At 42.5% G+C, this 21,809-nt stretch overlaps 1 protein-coding gene across 1 annotated transcript in view; it reads left to right on the top strand.

The window, feature by feature from the left end:
- Positions 1-21,809, top strand: part of LOC149443912 (cell adhesion molecule CEACAM5-like) — a 93,976-nt gene that overhangs the window by 60,636 nt on the left and 11,531 nt on the right. The gene's annotated exons all lie outside the window — the stretch shown is intronic.

Below are 21,809 nucleotides of genomic sequence, written 5' to 3' on the forward strand. Positions count from 1 at the left end.
GAAAAACTTAACACACAGAACTTTTTGGAAGCACCTGCTTACATGCTGCCCTGCTGCATTGTGAACATAGGAAGTCACTTGCTCGGTAGAAGAACCATTCAGAGAGCGCTTTGCATTTCCTCAATGAATGCAAAGCATTATTTGAACGGATGAGGAAGAGAGGTGGGGGAGGGAAGTCATGATCTCCATCTTGACCAATCAGAGAATGCTTTGCATCCACTGAAAGAATACAAAGCTTTTTCTGAATGGCACCTGTGCAGAGCAGGCAATCTCCTTTGTTCAGTAAGCAGCAAGGCAAAGACACAGGACCGAAAGCTAGTGGAGACCACTGTAGTAGCAATACCTACATAAATGATTTCCAGCCTCCATGGTGAACCCACAGGTATGGTGAAGTCATACTTACCTTGGTCCAAGCTGCACCAATGTAACTATATAAAAGTATCCATACCTGGAATTCATGATGCCAGAAATGAACATTGCTAAAGCAGATGAGAAAGTATTGCAGACATTCTTTTCCTACTCATGAATTCCATACACCTACTGTACAGTATCAGCTACATTTGCTCTTGCCATGTCCTTCCTATGAAGTGTTGTGACATAAGTAAAATCATAACGTCATGCAAAGTGTAATCCATGAAGCAATGAACGAACAGCTTCTTTATTTATTTATTTTCTTTATTTTTCAGCATTGACAACCATCATTGGTCCAAGCTATGGCCTACACAGACATCTGTGCGAGATGTTACCGGCACTCCTTGGAGTACAAGACACAAGACAGATCGTTTGTTGTCTTTCTAAAACTATAATGCTTATCATTACATTACTAGTTTTATTTAATGACTGTATAGTAATGTACTGTACTTATAGCAACCAATCATTTTTCATCATCCTTCTGCTCTAAACCTGATTGGTAGATATAAGTCACGTTACTTTGTTTTTTTACTGCCTTATTAAATAAGTCTATGTACAATGTGAAATATCACCTATTGTGTGTGTTTATAGCATCTGTGACAACCAAGAATAAAACTTGTAGATAACTGTTATACTGTATCTATATTGTAAAATGGGAAGGGAGGGGTTGTGCATATATTTTTTGACTTAAATTATAGTTTATTTTCTATTTGAAGCCAAGTGCCATGTGTTGTGTTTTCTTTTGTGTCTTTTGGGCTTTGACTTGGCATAGCTGGGTTTTATGAAAAGTATTTTTACCTGTTTGAGGTGGTCTTAAAGGATGAGCCAACTTAACAATGATATTTTAGATATAGGTGGAGCCTGGTGGGTTGAGTCGATCCACGACTTCTTATGTGGCTTGGGTACTCCAATGGAGAGCACTTTCTGCCATAGTTCTCCAAATATAAAGAAATATAGCAAGGTGAGTAGGACCCCTTGTAATGGCCACAGCAAGTATGCAGACAGTGATCTAAAGCAGTAGTAAACTGTAAAAAAAATAAAAAACTCCCTCAAAAATTTCCCCAGCAAAATAATAGCACAATATGCTAGTATGCATCACATAGCACATTATGAAAGACTTACCTGAAAATGAAGCCCTCCAGCGGGGCACTGTCACCGCTGTAGGTGCTTACATCTTCACTCTGTCTTCCTTCCGGGTTCGTGGGATTCAGCTGTTTGACTGGCCAAGCCATGATGACATCACTCCTGCGAGTCATGGCCTCAGCATGGCTCTGCTGTCCATTGAGAGTGCAGTACGCATGCACCAGGCTGCAACTACAGGTGAAACTCAAAAAATTTGAATATCGTGCAAAAGTTCATTTATTTCAGTAATGCAGCTTAAAAGGTGAAACTAATATATGAGATAGACTCATTACATGCAAAGCAAGATAGTTCAAGCCGTGATTTGTCATAATTGTGATGATTATGGCTTACAGCTCATGAAAACCCCAAATCCACAATCTCAGAAAATTAGAATGTTACATGCAATCAATAAAACAAGGATTGTACATAGAACAATATCGGACTTCTGAAAAGTATAAGCATGCATATGTACTCAGTGTCAGGGCAGGAGCTGGGAAACGGACAAGCAGGCCTAATATCAATGTAACGCACAGGCTGACGGCAACCACCACCCACAGACCGAAGTCCCTCAGGGCGCGGAGTCTAAGTCCCAGGCTGCCCTTCACCAGGGCCCCTGATGGTGGGGATGGACTTGACGCAGCCAGGAACCAGCGGCCCCCGAGGCACCCCAGCTGCGGTAATGGCCACCGCCAATGGCGTGTAGCTAGTGGTAAAGACAATAGAGTAGTCAGACAGGCCGGGTAAACAACGAGACAAAAACGGTACATGACAGCAGACGAGAATCACGGGTCACGAGCTGGGTTCAGCAACGGAGGGTCAGATCAAAGGAGAACACAAAGAATGGTCAGGTCACAAGCCGAGTCAGATTCCAGGAGAGTCACGAGAGTCAGAACAGAGTAACAAAGACACAAGACACAAGTGCAAAGAGCATGTGCGGAACACAGGCTTATATGTCATCAGCCACACCCCTCTGGGGGATGGACCTCAGAGACCTGAAGCATAAAAGATTCCCACCATGCTCTGCAGATATCCAAGATGGATGCCAGCACATGGAGTAACATAACCTCTGGTAAAAAGGTAGGACCTTGACACTCAGTACTTGGTTTGGGCCCCTTTTGCAGCAATTACTGCCTCAATGCGGCGTGGCATGGAAGCTATCAGCCTGTGGCACTGCTGAGGTGTTATGGAAGACCAGGATGCTTCAATAGCGGCCTGTATAGTAAATATATTCTAAAGAACCAATGCAGTTTACTAGCCCTGTGACTAATTAGAGTAAATCAACTGGTGATGGGATAGAAGAGCTAAAACAACAGAGTATAAAGAGTGTTCACTCTTGGCAGAGCTGGATTTTTTAGTGTACTGGAGAACATCTGTGCCTCCTGTTTGAACATATTGTAGAGATGAAGAGGCGGATTTGGAACTGGTACTAACTTCACTACACCTTTTTCATATTCAGGAGCTCCAGCGATTGCACTTCATCCACTGAAATGAAGGGTCAGGTCACTGACTCTGTACCCTAGTTCTCTTCTTCCCACTGCATATAAACTACATAGACTTGTGCTACAGCATAATCCTAGGGATGAAATCTCAACACTGACTCAAAACACTGGATCTCAAAACAACAGGTCAACAGATAACAATCCAACATGTTTCGGGGGATTGCAACTCCCTCTTCATCAGGGCTAAAGGAAACAAAGCAACATAAGCACAATATCACTAACTAGTTACCCTGGTTACTCTTTACTACTCTACTATACCACTTTACTGACCACTCTGTTAATGTATTACTCTATCTAATATATGAAAAACCCTGACTTACAGTAGTTTTTTATGGTTAATCTATATCAGCCTTTTTCAACCATGGTGCCCAAGCAGCCTGGGGTGCACATATTGCACACATTGCACACAGTTAACCATTTGAGTGTCCCAGTTAGTAACCCCTTCCTGCCCAGTGTCTTTAGTACAGTGTCAGTGCATTTTATTTTATTAGCACTGATCACTGTATTAGTGTCACTGGTGATGTCAGTGTCACTTAGCCAGTGTCAGAATGACCACCGTACTATCACAGTGCCGCTATAAGTCACTGCTTGCCACCATTACTAGTATTAACAAAAAAAAATTCCAGCATATATACCATTTGTCATTTGTAAACGCAATAACTTTCACGCAAACCAATATATACAGTTATTGTTTTTTTGTTTTGTTTTTTATCAAAGACGTAGAGATAATCTTTGTGTTCTCCAAGCAGAGACAGCTCCCCATGAACCCCCTCCTCCCTCCGCAGGAGGAATTCCCCCATCAACACTGACTGATGGGAGAATCAAGCAAATTTCTTTCCTGTAAACTGAGGTTGCAAGAAAGAAAATCTCATAATCAATGGCCTGCCTTTCTCTACTAGGGTGAGATTATGCATACTCATTGTTCTGTAGATATAGAGGATCAGTGTTATTACCCCAGGCTGCTCATTCCTAATTTGAATTCTTAGAACACCTCCACCTTTCATTATCTCCTCTGAAGGCTGAAGAGGGGTCTTCTCTTATACCTCTTGTCTAATACCCCTGGTAGTGGTGACAGGGAATGTGAGAATGTAAGCACATCCCTGGTTGGCCACCAGCAAGGACCATGCTGGCCCTGGGCATTTAATTTAATCTTCCTGCGACAGCAACACAATGGGGTACCAAACTCCTGTATTATGGAGGAAGTCCACCATCCTGGCTACTCAAATCCCCTAGCCTGAGTCCCACTTCTTCAAATAAATGATTGTACACATGGTCAACCGTTTTAGATAGTTTACTTAAAAAAAGCAGAAATGGTATAGGTGGTACAAAGCAGTTCCAACATTCTGTTACGCCTTTTTCCATAAACTTTAGTAGTTCTTAGAACAATTCAGGGGGTACGATTCAGCATTTCCAAGTAAAGTTCTCAATACAATTCCTTAGCTTAGGTTCACTTCTCCAATAGCAACTTCGGAACTATTCTAGAGGGGCATTTCTTAAAGTCCCCTAAGCCTCACATGCTAGCAGCACCAGACCACTACATCCCGTCAGTCTCCTCCTTAACTATATATATATATATATATATATATATATATATATATATACACACACAGTTGTGTTCAAAAGTATAGCAGTGTGTTGAAAAAAGTGAATAAAGCTCAAAATCCTTCTAATAGCTTTTATTTCCATCCACACAAATGCATTGGGTACACTACACATTCTATTCCAAATCAAAACACGAAGAAAAATAGATCAAATTTGTGTTGTTCCTCTAAACAAAATTGAAGAAAAGTGAATATTAGACTGTTCAAAAAAAATAGCAGTGTTTGTATTCTTCTTTACAAACTCAAACATTCACTATATAAACCGAAAAATGTTTGAAGATTTTGCTTTCCTTTGAATGACTTAATGAATATTTGGTTGTAGTCGCACTGTTTCTGAGAACTGCTGTACATCTGTGTTGCATAGAGTCACCCAACTTCTGGCCCCTGTGATCAGGTATTCCAGCCCAGGATGATTGGACTACATTCCACAGTTCTTCTCCATTTCTTGGTTTTGCCTCAGAAACAGCATTTTTGATGTCACCCCACAAGTTTTCTATTGGATTAAGATCCGGGGATTGGGCTGGCCACTCCATAACGTCCATCTTGTTGGTCTGGAACCAAGATGTTGCACGTTTACTGGTTTGTTTGGGGTCGTTGTCTTGTTGGAACACCCATTTCAAGGGCATTTCCTCTTCAGCAAAAGGCAGCATGACCTCTTCAAGTATTCTGATGTATTCAAACTCATCCATGATCCCTGGTATGCGATAAATAGGCCCAACACTGTAGTATGAGAAACATCCCCATATCATGATGCTTGCACCACCATGCTTCACTGTCTTCACAGTGTACTGTGGCTTGAATTCAGTGTTTGGGGGTCGTCTGACAAACTGTCTCCGGCCACTAGACCCAAAAAGAACAATCTTACTTTCATCAGTCCACAAAATGTTGCACCATTTTTCTTTAGGTCAGTCAATGTGCTCTTTGGCAAATTGTAACCTCTTCAGCACATGTCTTTTTTTCAACAGTGGGACTTTGCGGGGGCTTCTTGCAGATAGCTTGGCTTCACATCGGCATCTTCTAATTGTAACAGTACTCACAGGGAACTTTACACCTTCTTTCATCTTCCTGGAGCTGATTGTTGGCTGAGTCCTTGCCATTTTGGCTATTCTTCTATCCATTTGAATGGTAATTTTTCGCTTTCTTCCACATCTCTCAGGTTTTGGTTGCCATTTTAAAGCATTTGCGATCATTTTAGCTGAGCAGCCTATCATTTTCTGCACTTCTTTATATGTTTTCCTCTCTCCAATCAACTTTTTAATCAAGGTACGCTGTTCTTCTGAACAATGTCTGGAATTACCCATTTAAATTATAGTTTATTTTCTATTTGAAGCCAAGTGCCATGTGTTGTGTTTTCTTTTGTGTCTTTTGGGCTTTGACTTGGCATAGCTGGGTTTTATGAAAAGTATTTTTACCTGTTTGAGGTGGTCTTAAAGGATCAGCCAACTTAACAATGATATTTTAGATATAGGTGGAGCCTGGTGGGTTGAGTCGATCCACGACTTCTTATGTGGCTTGGGTACTCCAATGGAGAGCACTTTCTGCCATAGTTCTCCAAATATAAAGAAATATAGCAAGGTGAGTAGGACCCCTTGTAATGGCCACAGCAAGTATGCAGACAGTGATCTAAAACAGTAGTAAACTGTAAAAAAAATAAAAAACTCCCTCAAAAATTTCCCCAGCAAAATAATAGCACAATATGCTAGTATGCATCACATAGCACATTATGAAAGACTTACCTGAAAATGAAGCCCTCCAGCGGGGCACTGTCACCGCTGTAGGTGCTTACATCTTCACTCTGTCTTCCTTCCGGGTTCGTGGGATTCAGCTGTTTGACTGGCCAAGCCATGATGACGTCACTCCTGCGAGTCATGGCCTCAGCATGGCTCTGCTGTCCATTGAGAGTGCAGTACGCATGCACCAGGCTGCAACTACAGGTGAAACTCAAAAAATTTGAATATCGTGCAAAAGTTCATTTATTTCAGTAATGCAGCTTAAAAGGTGAAACTAATATATGAGATAGACTCATTACATGCAAAGCAAGATAGTTCAAGCCGTGATTTGTCATAATTGTGATGATTATGGCTTACAGCTCATGAAAACCCCAAATCCACAATCTCAGAAAATTAGAATATTACATGCAATCAATAAAACAAGGATTGTACATAGAACAATATCGGACTTCTGAAAAGTATAAGCATGCATATGTACTCAGTGTCAGGGCAGGAGCTGGGAAACGGACAAGCAGGCCTAATATCAATGTAACGCACAGGCTGACGGCAACCACCACCCACAGACCGAAGTCCCTCAGGGCGCGGAGTCTAAGTCCCAGGCTGCCCTTCACCAGGGCCCCTGATGGTGGGGATGGACTTGACGCAGCCAGGAACCAGCGGCCCCCGAGGCACCCCAGCTGCGGTAATGGCCGCCGCCAATGGCGTGTAGCTAGTGGTAAAGACAATAGAGTAGTCAGACAGGCCGGGTAAACAACGAGACAAAAACGGTACATGACAGCAGACGAGAATCACGGGTCACGAGCTGGGTTCAGCAACGGAGGGTCAGATCAAAGGAGAACACAAAGCATGGTCAGGTCACAAGCCGAGTCAGATTCCAGGAGAGTCACGAGAGTCAGAACAGAGTAACAAAGACACAAGACACAAGTGCAAAGAGCATGTGCGGAACACAGGCTTATATGTCATCAGCCACACCCCTCTGGGGGATGGACCTCAGAGACCTGAAGGCATAAAAGATTCCCACCATGCTCTGCAGAAATCCAAGATGGATGCCAGCACATGGAGTAACATAACCTCTGGTAAAAAGGTAGGACCTTGACACTCAGTACTTGGTTTGGGCCCCTTTTGCAGCAATTACTGCCTCAATGCGGCGTGGCATGGAAGCTATCAGCCTGTGGCACTGCTGAGGTGTTATGGAAGACCAGGATGCTTCAATAGCGGCCTGTATAGTAAATATATTCTAAAGAACCAATGCAGTTTACTAGCCCTGTGACTAATTAGAGTAAATCAACTGGTGATGGGATAGAAGAGCTAAAACAACAGAGTATAAAGAGTGTTCACTCTTGGCAGAGCTGGATTTTTTAGTGTACTGGAGAACATCTGTGCCTCCTGTTTGAACATATTGTAGAGATGAAGAGGCGGATTTGGAACTGGTACTAACTTCACTACACCTTTTTCATATTCAGGAGCTCCAGCGATTGCACTTCATCCACTGAAATGAAGGGTCAGGTCACTGACTCTGTACCCTAGTTCTCTTCTTCCCACTGCATATAAACTACATAGACTTGTGCTACAGCATAATCCTAGGGATGAAATCTCAACACTGACTCAAAACACTGGATCTCAAAACAACAGGTCAACAGATAACAATCCAACATGTTTCGGGGGATTGCAACTCCCTCTTCATCAGGGCTAAAGGAAACAAAGCAACATAAGCACAATATCACTAACTAGTTACCCTGGTTACTCTTTACTACTCTACTATACCACTTTACTGACCACTCTGTTAATGTATTACTCTATCTAATATATGAAAAACCCTGACTTACAGTAGTTTTTTATGGTTAATCTATATCAGCCTTTTTCAACCATGGTGCCCAAGCAGCCTGGGGTGCACATATTGCACACATTGCACACAGTTAACCATTTGAGTGTCCCAGTTAGTAACCCCTTCCTGCCCAGTGTCTTTAGTACAGTGTCAGTGCATTTTATTTTATTAGCACTGATCACTGTATTAGTGTCACTGGTGATGTCAGTGTCACTTAGCCAGTGTCAGAATGACCACCGTACTATCACAGTGCCGCTATAAGTCACTGCTTGCCACCATTACTAGTATTAACAAAAAAAAATTCCAGCATATATACCATTTGTCATTTGTAAACGCAATAACTTTCACGCAAACCAATATATACAGTTGTTTTTTTGTTTTGTTTTTTATCAAAGACGTAGAGATAATCTTTGTGTTCTCCAAGCAGAGACAGCTCCCCATGAACCCCCTCCTCCCTCCGCAGGAGGAATTCCCCCATCAACACTGACTGATGGGAGAATCAAGCAATTTTCTTTCCTGTAAACTGAGGTTGCAAGAAAGAAAATCTCATAATCAATGGCCTGCCTTTCTCTACTAGGGTGAGATTATGCATACTCATTGTTCTGTAGATATAGAGGATCAGTGTTATTACCCCAGGCTGCTCATTCCTAATTTGAATTCTTAGAACACCTCCACCTTTCATTATCTCCTCTGAAGGCTGAAGAGGGGTCTTCTCTTATACTTCTTGTCTAATACCCCTGGTAGTGGTGACAGGGAATGTGAGAATGTAAGCACATCCCTGGTTGGCCACCAGCAAGGACCATGCTGGCCCTGGGCATTTAATTTAATCTTCCTGCGACAGCAACACAATGGGGTACCAAACTCCTGTATTATGGAGGAAGTCCACCATCTTGGCTACTCAAATCCCCTAGCCTGAGTCCCACTTCTTCAAATAAATGATTGTACACATGGTCAACCGTTTTAGATAGTTTACTTAAAAAAAGCAGAAATGGTATAGGTGGTACAAAGCAGTTCCAACATTCTGTTACGCCTTTTTCCATAAACTTTAGTAGTTCTTAGAACAATTCAGGGGGTACGATTCAGCATTTCCAAGTAAAGTTCTCAATACAATTCCTTAGCTTAGGTTTACTTCTCCAATAGCAACTTCGGAACTATTCTAGAGGGGCATTTCTTAAAGTCCCCTAAGCCTCACATGCTAGCAGCACCAGACCACTACATCCCGTCAGTCTCCTCCTTAACTATATATATATATATATATATATATATATATATATACACACACAGTTGTGTTCAAAAGTATAGCAGTGTGTTGAAAAAAGTGAATAAAGCTCAAAATCCTTCTAATAGCTTTTATTTCCATCCACACAAATGCATTGGGTACACTACACATTCTATTCCAAATCAAAACACGAAGAAAAATAGATCAAATTTGTGTTGTTCCTCTAAACAAAATTGAAGAAAAGTGAATATTAGACTGTTCAAAAAAAATAGCAGTGTTTGTATTCTTCTTTACAAACTCAAACATTCACTATATAAACCGAAAAATGTTTGAAGATTTTGCTTTCCTTTGAATGACTTAATGAATATTTGGTTGTAGTCGCACTGTTTCTGAGAACTGCTGTACATCTGTGTTGCATAGAGTCACCCAACTTCTGGCCCCTGTGATCAGGTATTCCAGCCCAGGATGATTGGACCACATTCCACAGTTCTTCTCCATTTCTTGGTTTTGCCTCAGAAACAGCATTTTTGATGTCACCCCACAAGTTTTCTATTGGATTAAGATCCGGGGATTGGGCTGGCCACTCCATAACGTCCATCTTGTTGGTCTGGAACCAAGATGTTGCACGTTTACTGGTTTGTTTGGGGTCGTTGTCTTGTTGGAACACCCATTTCAAGGGCATTTCCTCTTCAGCAAAAGGCAGCATGACCTCTTCAAGTATTCTGATGTATTCAAACTCATCCATGATCCCTGGTATGCGATAAATAGGCCCAACACTGTAGTATGAGAAACATCCCCATATCATGATGATTGCACCACCATGCTTCACTGTCTTCACAGTGTACTGTGGCTTGAATTCAGTGTTTGGGGGTCGTCTGACAAACTGTCTCCGGCCACTAGACCCAAAAAGAACAATCTTACTTTCATCAGTCCACAAAATGTTGCACCATTTTTCTTTAGGTCAGTCAATGTGCTCTTTGGCAAATTGTAACCTCTTCAGCACATGTCTTTTTTTCAACAGTGGGACTTTGCGGGGGCTTCTTGCAGATAGCTTGGCTTCACATCGGCATCTTCTAATTGTAACAGTCCTCACAGGGAACTTTACACCTTCTTTCATCTTCCTGGAGCTGATTGTTGGCTGAGTCCTTGCCATTTTGGCTATTCTTCTATCCATTTGAATGGTAATTTTTCGCTTTCTTCCACATCTCTCAGGTTTTGGTTGCCATTTTAAAGCATTTGCGATCATTTTAGCTGAGCAGCCTATCATTTTCTGCACTTCTTTATATGTTTTCCTCTCTCCAATCAACTTTTTAATCAAGGTACGCTGTTCTTCTGAACAATGTCTGGAATTACCCATTTTCTTCAGAATTTCAGAGAGAAATGCACTGTAACCAGCATGTACAACATTTGTTGCCTTCCTTCCTTAAATAAGGGCAATAATTTCCACCTGTTTTTCAAAGAATGAATGACCTCACTAATAGAACTCCACACTGCTATTATTTTGAACATGCCCCTTTTTAATTAGTGATTCAATTACATAGAATCAGCAGCATGCATTTCATGACTGTTGGGTCTGTTGGATCTCTATTACTCTACTACACCTGCTAGTAATTTATTTGCCATGTAGAAATATCATTGCTACCAAAAACAGTGATTGATCCGGTTAGTGATGTCTGACTGCTATTATTTTGAACACAACTGTATGTATATATGTATATATATATATATATATATAGAGAGAGAGAGAGAGAGAGAGAGATTAAGGTGACCCCCAACCTCCTACAACCTGCCATGGGCGGGCTTTATAGATACAGAAGATTACCCCCTGCCTACAAGGACACAGAGTGCCACAAGGACCAATGTTGCGGGCAGCACCTGATGTTGGGTGTGAGGGACAGACAACTGCGGACAACTGGTTAAGAACCAGATACAGGAACATGGTAGCATCTGATCAGAAGACAAGAACATAGCCAGGACATAGTAAGTTGTCAATAGCTGGACAGCAAGGTATTGGTTAAGACGTTAGGGCCAGTATCAGGCTACAGGCCAAGGTATGTAACAGCCAGGCAGTGAGAAATAAGTAACTAAGGCAGCATCAGGATACAGGCTGAGGTCAGTTAACAGCCAGGGTACATGATTCTGAATCAGAGGGCAGAAAGCAGTCCAAAACATTGGCTGAGGTCATAATGGGCAAACAAGAATGCAGAGACATGTCAAAGTCAAGCCAGGAACAGGAAGGCAGAAGAAGCAGGTCAAGTTACAGGTTATTCAGGAACTATCTGAAGACAACTTACCGGTAGTAATCTGTCCATGTCACACTCCAACTTATGTAAATCAATTGGTGCCAATACCAGTGCTGAGCCAGCACATGCACCCGCTGCTTAGCATGCACACATGATAATACACATCTGCTTGTGACCTTATGCACAGAACCAACAGGTTTTTTTCATTGAACATATATATGTTGTCAGTGGGGTAATTAAGTAAAGTCTCACCTAAAAAAAAACAAAAAATCTTCGCCTTGCTACGCTTGCATATAAGCAAAACGCGTTGACATCACTGGGTTTCACATGACGTTTCTTTGCCCCGCCCCCCCACGATACTTTGATGGCAGTAGACGAGGAGTGAAGAGTACGGGCAGATTGCATCTCTAATAGGGAAACAGCACACGGAGAATTGACCACGGAGGAAAGGGTAAAACCCAGAGGGTACCCAAGTGTGGTAAGATCTTGTGCGGATGTTTTGAAGACTACGGACTATTGGAGCAATAATTAGTGATATAGCCTGCGCTGGTACACACCAGGGACGCGATTGGTCCTGCTCCCCAAGTGGACTTTACAATAGGGTTGAGCTTTGGTGTTAATTTGTACTGCTATGACATGCTATACACAATTTCCATAATCCCGCAATATCTAGTGGCACAGCCTTACCTATGCTGATTAGTCTTCTCTATGCCGCACCTGTCACTTGGATGCTGTTTTCCTTGCTTGCAGTCCATCATTAACTACTACGCTATGCATGGCATTACCTTTACCACTTGGCTTTTTCAATCTGCAACTAACATGCTAGCCGGTCATGGAATGTAGCTTCATGAAGATGCCTTGAGATGGACTTTGAAGCATATTGGAGAAGTGATACTTTTCAATGTACCCTGATTTCATAGATTTTTATGCCCCCGTCATCAAGTATTAACTCACTAATGGACTACTGATCTAAGGAATTCCATGGTTTAACCTACTATACAAGCCTCAATTTCATCTCAGGTAGTCTATTTATTGGCCCTGGGGCACATACGCTGTATATATGTATATATATATATATATATAATATATATATATACACACACATGCTGTATATGTGTGTGTGTGTGTTTGCATATCCGGCTTTTCTATTATCTGATAGTATTTAAGCAGTTTGTTTTCCGCACTGGTATTATAGGATGAAAAAACCTAAAAACACGTGTTGCTCACTTGCATTCTGGGTTTAGTGTGTCAAACAGAATTGGATCACATTATACATATAATTTCTTTCTTTAGAGTGGCAGCACATTCAAAAGCGTATCAATTTGTGTTAGAGAGTTACTAACATATAGGTTACTGAACAGAGAAAGTGAATGTCAGAACCAAAGTAAAACTGAACAAAGATAGCACAAACCAAGTGTGATTAACCTTTATCAAAGAGGACAGCACAAAACACGTGTTACTCAACTGTATTCCGGCTTTAACGTGAGCTTGTTGGTATTAGTCTCCTGAAGTCACACTACAGATTTTTCAAGCTCCCTCTAGCTGAAGCCTAGTAATAGTATTACTAGGAGGTTTATTCATTTACTTGCTACATAACGAAGGCCAGAATCTTGACTAATATCAGATTCTTGACCTGAATAAATTCAATCAACACCTTATTTTGAAAGGCATTAAAAGGTGGAAAAAAGGGAAGGGATAATAAAGGTAAGAAAAGATAAGGCCAAAACATGGCCAACATGGAGAGGTAAAGAAACAGAAAAAAAGAAAAAGTGATAGGGAGAAATAGGAGGTATAAGTAGTAGAAAAGAGTAGTAAAAAAGACCAAGCAGGAAAAAAGGCGGTGCGAAGCAGAAGAAATTAGGGTTAGGCTAAGGAAGGGGAATCAATGGTATAGTTGGGGTTACTGTTAGGGTTTACATACACTTTAACCACTTGCCCTTCAGCGGATTTGCCCCCCTTCCTGACCAGGACAGTTTTCACATTACAGTGCTGCATTATTTTAACTGACAATTGCGCGGTCATGCAACACTGCACCCAAATGAAATTTATGTCCTTTTTTTCCCACAAATTGAGCTTTCTTTCGGTGGTATTTGATCACCTGTGTTTTTAATTTTTTGCACTATAAACAAAAAAAGACTGACAATTTTGAGAAAAAAAACAATATTTTGGACTTTTTGCTATTAAACATGTACAGTAAAAAAATTTAAAAAGTCAAATTTTGTCATAAATTTAGGCCAAAATGTATTCTGTATTTCCTTGCAATACGTGTAAATTAATTGGTTTACGTGAAATTTATAGCGTCTACAAATGGCGGTATATATACTGGGTTTTTTTTTGTTAATACTAATAATAGCGGCGATCAGCGACTTATTGTGGGACTGCGGTGGGCATTCTGACACTGGGGGGAACTGACTAACTGTCACTGACATTCCCAGTGACACTAATACGGTGATCAGTGCTAATAAAAAGCACTGACACTGTATTAATGACACTGGGCAGGAAGGGGTTAACATCTGGGCGATCAAAGGGTTAACTGGGTGCGGTGTGCTGTGTGTGCGTTTCACTGTGTCAGCACAGAGCAATACAAAGCAATATTCAGGAGCTGACAGGGGAGAGATCTGTATTGTTTACGTACAGGTCTCTCCCCCATCAGTGATACTCAGCGATCGCCGGGTGCAGAATCACTTATATATACCTGATTTTGCACAGCCCTTCCGCCCTGTAGCAGTATTTCTGCTATAGGGTGGAGGGAAAGCAGTTACGTTCAATAGCACCGAACAACATTTATTTTTGCTGTCAGCACAATATAGCTGCTACATATATCATGAGTGATGAAATATTGTTTCTTAATTCTGACGTACTTTTCCTCTGCCCTACCTATATTTATCTGTTACTAGATAGTTGTTATTGCATCACATCACCTGCTACTAGATAGCTATTATTGCTTCTATTTTTACCCAAAGAAAACCTGTCCTGTTGCAATACATAGGCTGCTATCGCTGATCTCATTCTGAAAATGCTAGCTCCCCTGGCTGTTTTACTAATCCAGAACCTTATATACTTTCCAAGTCAACCACCTAGACAAGCATGTAGCCAGTGTTCTAGAGCAAAGTTAGATCTTTCTGAGTCAGTGAACTGAAAAGTATTGAAGTATTGATAGGTGTGGTAGCTTGGCATACATAGGTTAAAAAAAAAAAAGGGCCAGGGGAATGACCTCCGGGTCACAAACAGGGAGCTGTCGGCAACAGTTTTTCAGTGTTCTAGGAGCAAGTAGCGAGTGCACTCTCAGCACAGAATCTTGGATCTGCATGGATGCATTTGTGGCAGCTGGATATTAAGGCTAGGTTCACATCTGTGCGGGTGGTGCCGCTGTCGATCCGCACAAAAATCCATACAACCGCACCACCCACACAGAGAAATGCGGACCCGCGGGTGGGTGCCTTTGGTTCTAATGGTACGCCGCCTGCACTGGAAAACGCAACCGTACTGGGAACAGAGGTTCCCGTGCGGGCTGCGTTTTTGGAAGAAGTTCAGGGACTTCTTCCCTGCGTGTCACGGGGCACGGGTGTCCATTCAAATGAAAAAAACACGGCCCTCACGGCCGCGTATATGTGAACCGGGGCTAAGACCCACCTGCTCTGAAGTTAACCCGCTGGAAAGAGGTTAAAATGTGTGTAAATTCTAACAACATAAAATTGGGCAGCACAGTGGCTAAATGGTTAGCACTTCCATCTGGCAGTACTCTGGTCGTTGGTTTGAATCCCAGCCCCGGCACCACCTGCCTGGAGTTTGCATGTTCTCCCTGTGCCTGCGTGGGTTTTCTCCTGGTACTCCGGTTTCTTCTCACACTCCATAGACATGCTGGTAGGTTAATTGGATCCTGTCTACATTGGCCCTAGTATGTGTATGTATGAATGTTAGGGACCTTAGATTGTACGCTCCTTGAGGGTTAAGGACTGATGATGCCAATGTACAATATATATATATAAGCGCTGCATAAATTGATGGCGCTATATAAGTACCAATAATAATAAACTTCTTTCATTTGCCTCCTTTTGCTCTGTGTAGATGTATGAAATTAATTTTGTTCCGAATATAAATTCAGGCAAATTTTTGGCTATTTGGAGATTAGGATAAATCAGAATCTCCAAATGAAACAGTAACAAATCTCATCGAAATTCATTTAGTTTCATTTTTATATTAATTTTCTAACGAGTTCTAAATTTTGTAACAAATTTTCAGAACAATTTGACTCGGTAAAAAATGATGATCCGGATTCTATTTGAAGAATAGCTGGTGGCTAAGTAGCGGGCCAGCAAGCTGGTCGTGGCATCCTTAACAACTGATAACTCATCAGCTGTCAGGTGGGTTCCCAGCTGACAGCTGAATGTAAATAAAACAATTTCCAGCAATTAAAGCATTAGAAAAAAAAAATGTGTGGGGATCCCCTTTCCAATTCATCCCAGGCCCTTCGGATCTGGAATGGATTTTAAGGGGAACCCCACACCGAAATAAAAATTGTGGTATAGATGAGGAGAAGCACCCAAGCAGATTTTTTTATAATTTTTATTGCTGGCAATTTTTTTACATTGAGCTGTCAGTGGTTGTAAAGGATGAGGTGGCAATTTTCGACCAATTCAAATAATCATTCTAAAAATTCTAAATTTGTTAGAAAATTAACAAATGATACAAAACTAAAAGACTAAATAAACAAAACAAAGCTAAACAAATTCTGAAAACAAATAACAAAATTAGTAACATAACGAATGTACCCGAAATGAAACTGAGCAAATATTTCCATTCTACACATGTCTGGCTCTGTCAAATACCCCATTGAAAGCATTCTATTATATCTGTTCAATAAGTGCAAAAAAACCTGCTGATCCTGCACAAAGCCAGTAAGTGTGTAACTTCCTATGCTCTCTACCTTTGACAAACGTTGTCAGTTAGCATTGTTCCCAGCTATCTTTGTGAACTACATAACACTTACTCATGTTTTGAAGATAAGAGCCAGAGGTGTCCTGTAGTTCTAACCAGGGGCGGACTGACCATTTGGAAACTCGGGCACTGCCCGAGGGCCCGAGGTTAGTAGGGGGCCCCATGAGATGCCCCTGATACCTTTTTCATAGGCTTTTTTGAGTTTGGGCAAGGACACAGGGGCCCCATGATCCCCTATTGCCCGGGGGCCCCATGTTTTGTCAGTCTGTCCCTGGTTCTAACATACTTCCAAGGGTGGCAACTCTGCTTCTCCATAGACACAGTACTGTGAGTGAGTGTTATCACCCTAGGACAGACTGGCTGTTTTGCCAAGAAATATCTTAATTCCTCAGAACTGTGGAAACATCATCAAAGAAGAAAGCTTTAATATCACTTGTGTAAGCTAAGTACACATCCCACGTAAAAAAAAAAAAAATTCACTTTAAAAAAATTAGCTCATCCATTTAGCAGGTTAATAAGTAAACGTGATAAAAATGGCCATAATTAGTCAAAGTCAAAGTCCCAGGAGATCTTCACACATTACATAGAAGGTTAGAGAAAATTTGACATGGAACTGAACCCAGCCTTCTGCCTCTGCGTCCTTTTGTCTGTTACATTAGGTGAGTAACAAAATACATCCAAAAACCGCATTTGAAGGGCAGCCTAGGTGACAGCCAAGACTCCAGCCAGATATACAAAGGAGGAGCAAGTGCAGCCATCTAAAGATAGGAAGTTCGTTATCCACAGGATTACCAGGAAACAACTAAGCGAAAAAGCCTTTAAAACAAAAAAAAAATCATAAAAATGTCACATTATGTTGCCTTAGGGTCTACTTTAGCATGCCTTAAGCACTCTTGCCGCTTGAAAAATGAAGGCTTATTAAAGGAAGCCTATTTCACAAGCAGACCAATCACCCCATTTAAAGTTAATGATATTTAATAACATGAATATTTCTTTAATGAAATACACCCCCTGTGTCCTCTGAAGAGCAATGCAACTCTTTAGGGAGTGTGGCTCGGCAATGTTCCCCCTTTCATGTGCAATGTTCCCACTTTCAGAAGTGCCTCCTTTTCTCCCTGGCACGTTTCCATGGTTCATAGGCATTGTGTTGTCCCTGGGCTTTCAAACTCTTTTTCCTCCCTTCTGTGTCACTATTGATGTTTCCTACAGTGTAGAGATTAGGACCATTTCTACTATGTTGCTCTATATTTAGTACTTTATGGGAGGTACACAAAGTTGAACTGTTTATGAGATTGTAGGTGGGTTGCCTATGTGGAGTTTAACTAGATGCTGCTCGGGGCAGGAGGGTTAGGGTTACTGGTCTTTACCGGGCTTTGTCATGGTGGGGTTTTTTTTGGGTCTGACCCACTGGACCTTAGTCAATATAAGGGAACAGTGGTCCGAGTCCAAAGAGTCTCCCTGTCTGCTGTTACCGCTGCCACCGCTGCCACCGCTGCCACCGCTGGGGTTACCTGCTATGCCGATGCCGGAGTACTCACTTGAGATCACCTACCATCAGGAGTCTTCTACCATGTAGTGGGACTCGTAGTCCGCCTTGAAGATGCCAAGCCCGGATTCTTCCATATTGGACACTGCCAAACATGGACTTTTGCCTATGCAGGTATGCTGGGGCAGCCAAAAAGCCTGAGTGAGGGATTAGGGATGGTAGGGAAGAATGCACTTGTTTTGAACTTTGTATGTTTAGAACTTCTTAGTAAAGCTTTTGGAAAATTTGTCCTTTGCCTGGTCTAAGTTACTAGAAGAGGTGTAATGCAAATAACTGGCACTATACATAGTCTAAAGCATGGGTCAGTTGAGGCACATTGGGGTATGAAGACACCATTGTGGTTGCCAAGAGTAATGGGGTTCTAACAGCAGCCTGCCCTGAAAAATGCACCTGTGATAAGTGAGATTGCCTCTTGCAGTGAGAGATGTTGTCAGCACTCCGTAGACCATCCATCTCAAATAGCAACCAGAGCAGATCTGCACTGCAGAGGTCCTCGGCCTGTGCTTATGTAAAAGAGGAACAAGAATTAAGTTAGTGCAAGTATGGAGTCCAAGCTAGGGGCTCGGCGGGGCCCCATTCCATTACTGGTTGTGAGGTGGCAGAGATACGCTTGAACAGGTGGAGTTGGAATAGTCTCAACGTGTCCTTCCTATATGCAACAGTCTACAGGAAGGTGTACAATGAAACAGGGACAAGAGAGTTAACTGGAGGACAGTTATTGTTCAAGTTTACATGATGTACAACCATCTCTCAGGTGAGAGGTCCACCTTAGGGTTAAGTATTCCCTGAAAGTGGCCCTAGCCTTGTCCTGGAACATTGATGGATACAGGACAATTAAAGGTACCCCATGTGCAAGGGAGGAGACCCTAGACTATGTGCCTAGCATAGCCCAGAAGAAACCAAGAGGCGGTAGGCCTCCTGGGATCAGCCCACATCATGGTGCTTGGCTACACCACGTGGAGAGGTCTCTAACCCCTGCCCCTGGGCTATGAACTATTTACTACTGAGCTTTTTACTACTATTTAATGTAGTTTTAAATCTTTATATATGTTTTTGGTTGTCACTTGAGGATATTGTGATTTGGGTGCAGTGTTGGCCAGTACTAGAGAGAAAAGATTTGGGGGTACTTATTTCAGATCATTGCAAAATGAGCAAACAGTGTGGGAAGCAAATACAATAGGATGCATCACGATAGGGATCACCAGCAGGAGGAAGGAGGTCCTGACTCCTCTATATAAATCTTTAGTTATCACTAGAGGGGTCACAAGCAGGAGGAAGGAGGTCCTGATTTCTGGCTGCAGCCGCAACTCTCACTCTCTCATCTCAATTCCCCTGCTTCCACACACCAACCCCTCCCTCCTATGTGCCCTCTGGAATGCCCGCTCAGCCTCTAACAAACTCTCTACTATCAATGACCTCTTCCTCTCCCACTCCCTCAACCTTCTTGCTATTACTGAAACCAGGCTCCAGGATTCCGACTCTGTCTCCTCAGCTGCACTCTCCCATGGCAGCCTCTGGACTCATTCGCCCAGACCCAGCAGACGAAAAGGGGGCGGAGTTGGACTTCTTCTTTCCCCACAAAGCACGTTCCAGGTTCTTCCTGCCCCTCCGTCTCTGTCCCTCTGCTCTTTTGAAGTGCACTGTATTTGTCTTTTTTCTGTTTGTCTGAGGATCGCTGTCATCTACCGGCCCCCGGGCCCAGTTTCACGCTTTCTCGATGATTTTTCAGCATGGCTATCATACTTTCTCTCCTCTGAGGTGCCTGCCATCATCCTCGGCGACTTTACCATCCCAGTCAATGTTTACACCCCTGCCTCCTCTCAACTACTCAACCTAACTTCCTATTTTAACCTAACACAATGGTCACAATCCACCACCCACTCCAATGACAACACCCTTGACCTTGTATTCACCCACCTATGCACTCCCTGTAACCTCTCTAACACCCCTTTTCCTCTCTCTGATCACTACTTTATCAGCTTCACACTCTCCCTGCCTCCTACCTCCCATGCCTCCAACCAGCAAACTGTCACCTGTAGAAACCTCCATCACCTCAGCCCTGACCTTCTCCACTCTGCTACTGAGCGCCTCTATGATGAAATTGGAAATTCTGAAGGACCCTCTGCACACTGGTATATACCCTTTCATGCAGACTATGCAATAAATAGGGATATTTAGTTCACACATACTGCAATACATGCTTAAGCTGGCCAACTGCGTCAAAGTAATCCCTCTATGGCCAGTCCTACTCTGCCCTGCCTATGCAAATGCTACTGTGGACACAATGCTAGCATAGGGGAAAACACAATGGGGAGAGCTACCCCTACTTTACCATTAAAATCAACAGCACTACCATTAGTCCTTCCCCTCATGCCAGGGTGCTAGGCATAATCCTAGACTCTGACCTCTCCTTTGGGCCCCACATCCACTCACTGGCTAAATCCTGCCGCCTCAACCCCTGGAACATTTCCAAAATCCGCCCCTTCCTGACCAATGGCACCACAAAACAACTTATCCACGCCTTGGTTATATCCCGCCTCGATTACTGCAACTCCCTCCTCACTGGTCTACCGTTACACAGGCTATACCCCCTTCAGTCTATTATGAATGCTGCTGCTAGACTCATACACCTTACCAACCAATCAGCGACTGCTGCCCCTCTCTGCCAATCCCTTCACTGGCTTCCACTAACCCAACGTATAGAATTCAAAATACTAACCACAGCTTACAAAGCCATCCTCAACACTGCCCCTAGCTACATCACCGACCTCATCCACAGATACCGCCCAAATCGCCCACTCCGCTCCTCCCATGATAATCTCCTCTCTAGTTCCGTCATCACCTCCTCCCACGCTCACCTCCAGGACTTCTCCAGAGCCTCTCTCATCCTCTGGAACTCCCTACCACAGCATGTCCGGTCAGCCCCCACCCTGTCTGCCTTCAGGCGATCTTTGAAAACTCACTTCAGGGAAGCCTACCCCACCTCCACCTAAGAACTGTACTTGAATAACCTCCGCCAGATCATCCCCCGTAGCTATCACCTTTTGTATCACCTCCCCCTTCCTTTAGATTGAAAGCTCCACGAGCCGGGCCCTCCTATTCCTTCTGTACTGAAATGTATTGTAATTGTACTGTCTCCCTTATATTGTAAAGTGCTGCGCAAACTGTTGGCGCTATATAAATCCTGTATAATAATAATAAATAATAATAATTAGCACTGATCACTGTAACAGCGATCATCAAAGGAAAGTGGTGATCAAAGCTCTATTTGTGTGAGAAAAAAATGATAAAAATTTCATTAGGGTACAGTGTTGCATGACTGAGCAATTGCCAGTAAAAGTAGCACAGCACCGAAAAGCATGTGGTGCCCTGGTCAAGAAGGGGGTAAAACCTTCCAGAGCTCAATTGACTAAAAATAGTCGGTACAAAAAAATGAAAGAACAAAACAGCTCTGCACTACTGCTCCTGCCATCCCTACTGGATTTTGTGTTTGATTTATATTATAAAGAAAGTAAAGAAAGAAGCTGGAACATACAAAGGTGTGCAAGGACACAACAACTCCCAGGTGGACAGAAGAAGTACTTGGAATTATGGCATGGGAGATCTAACTCTATTTTCTATTTTTACTAAAATATCACTTTTGGGAGTCTTGACCCTTTCATTCACATTCATTTT

Source organism: Staurois parvus, unplaced genomic scaffold (genome assembly GCF_062004578.1).
Source record: "Staurois parvus isolate SC_StPar_1 unplaced genomic scaffold, SC_StPar_1.0 ptg000827l, whole genome shotgun sequence".
Lineage (NCBI taxonomy): Eukaryota > Metazoa > Chordata > Amphibia > Anura > Ranidae > Staurois > Staurois parvus.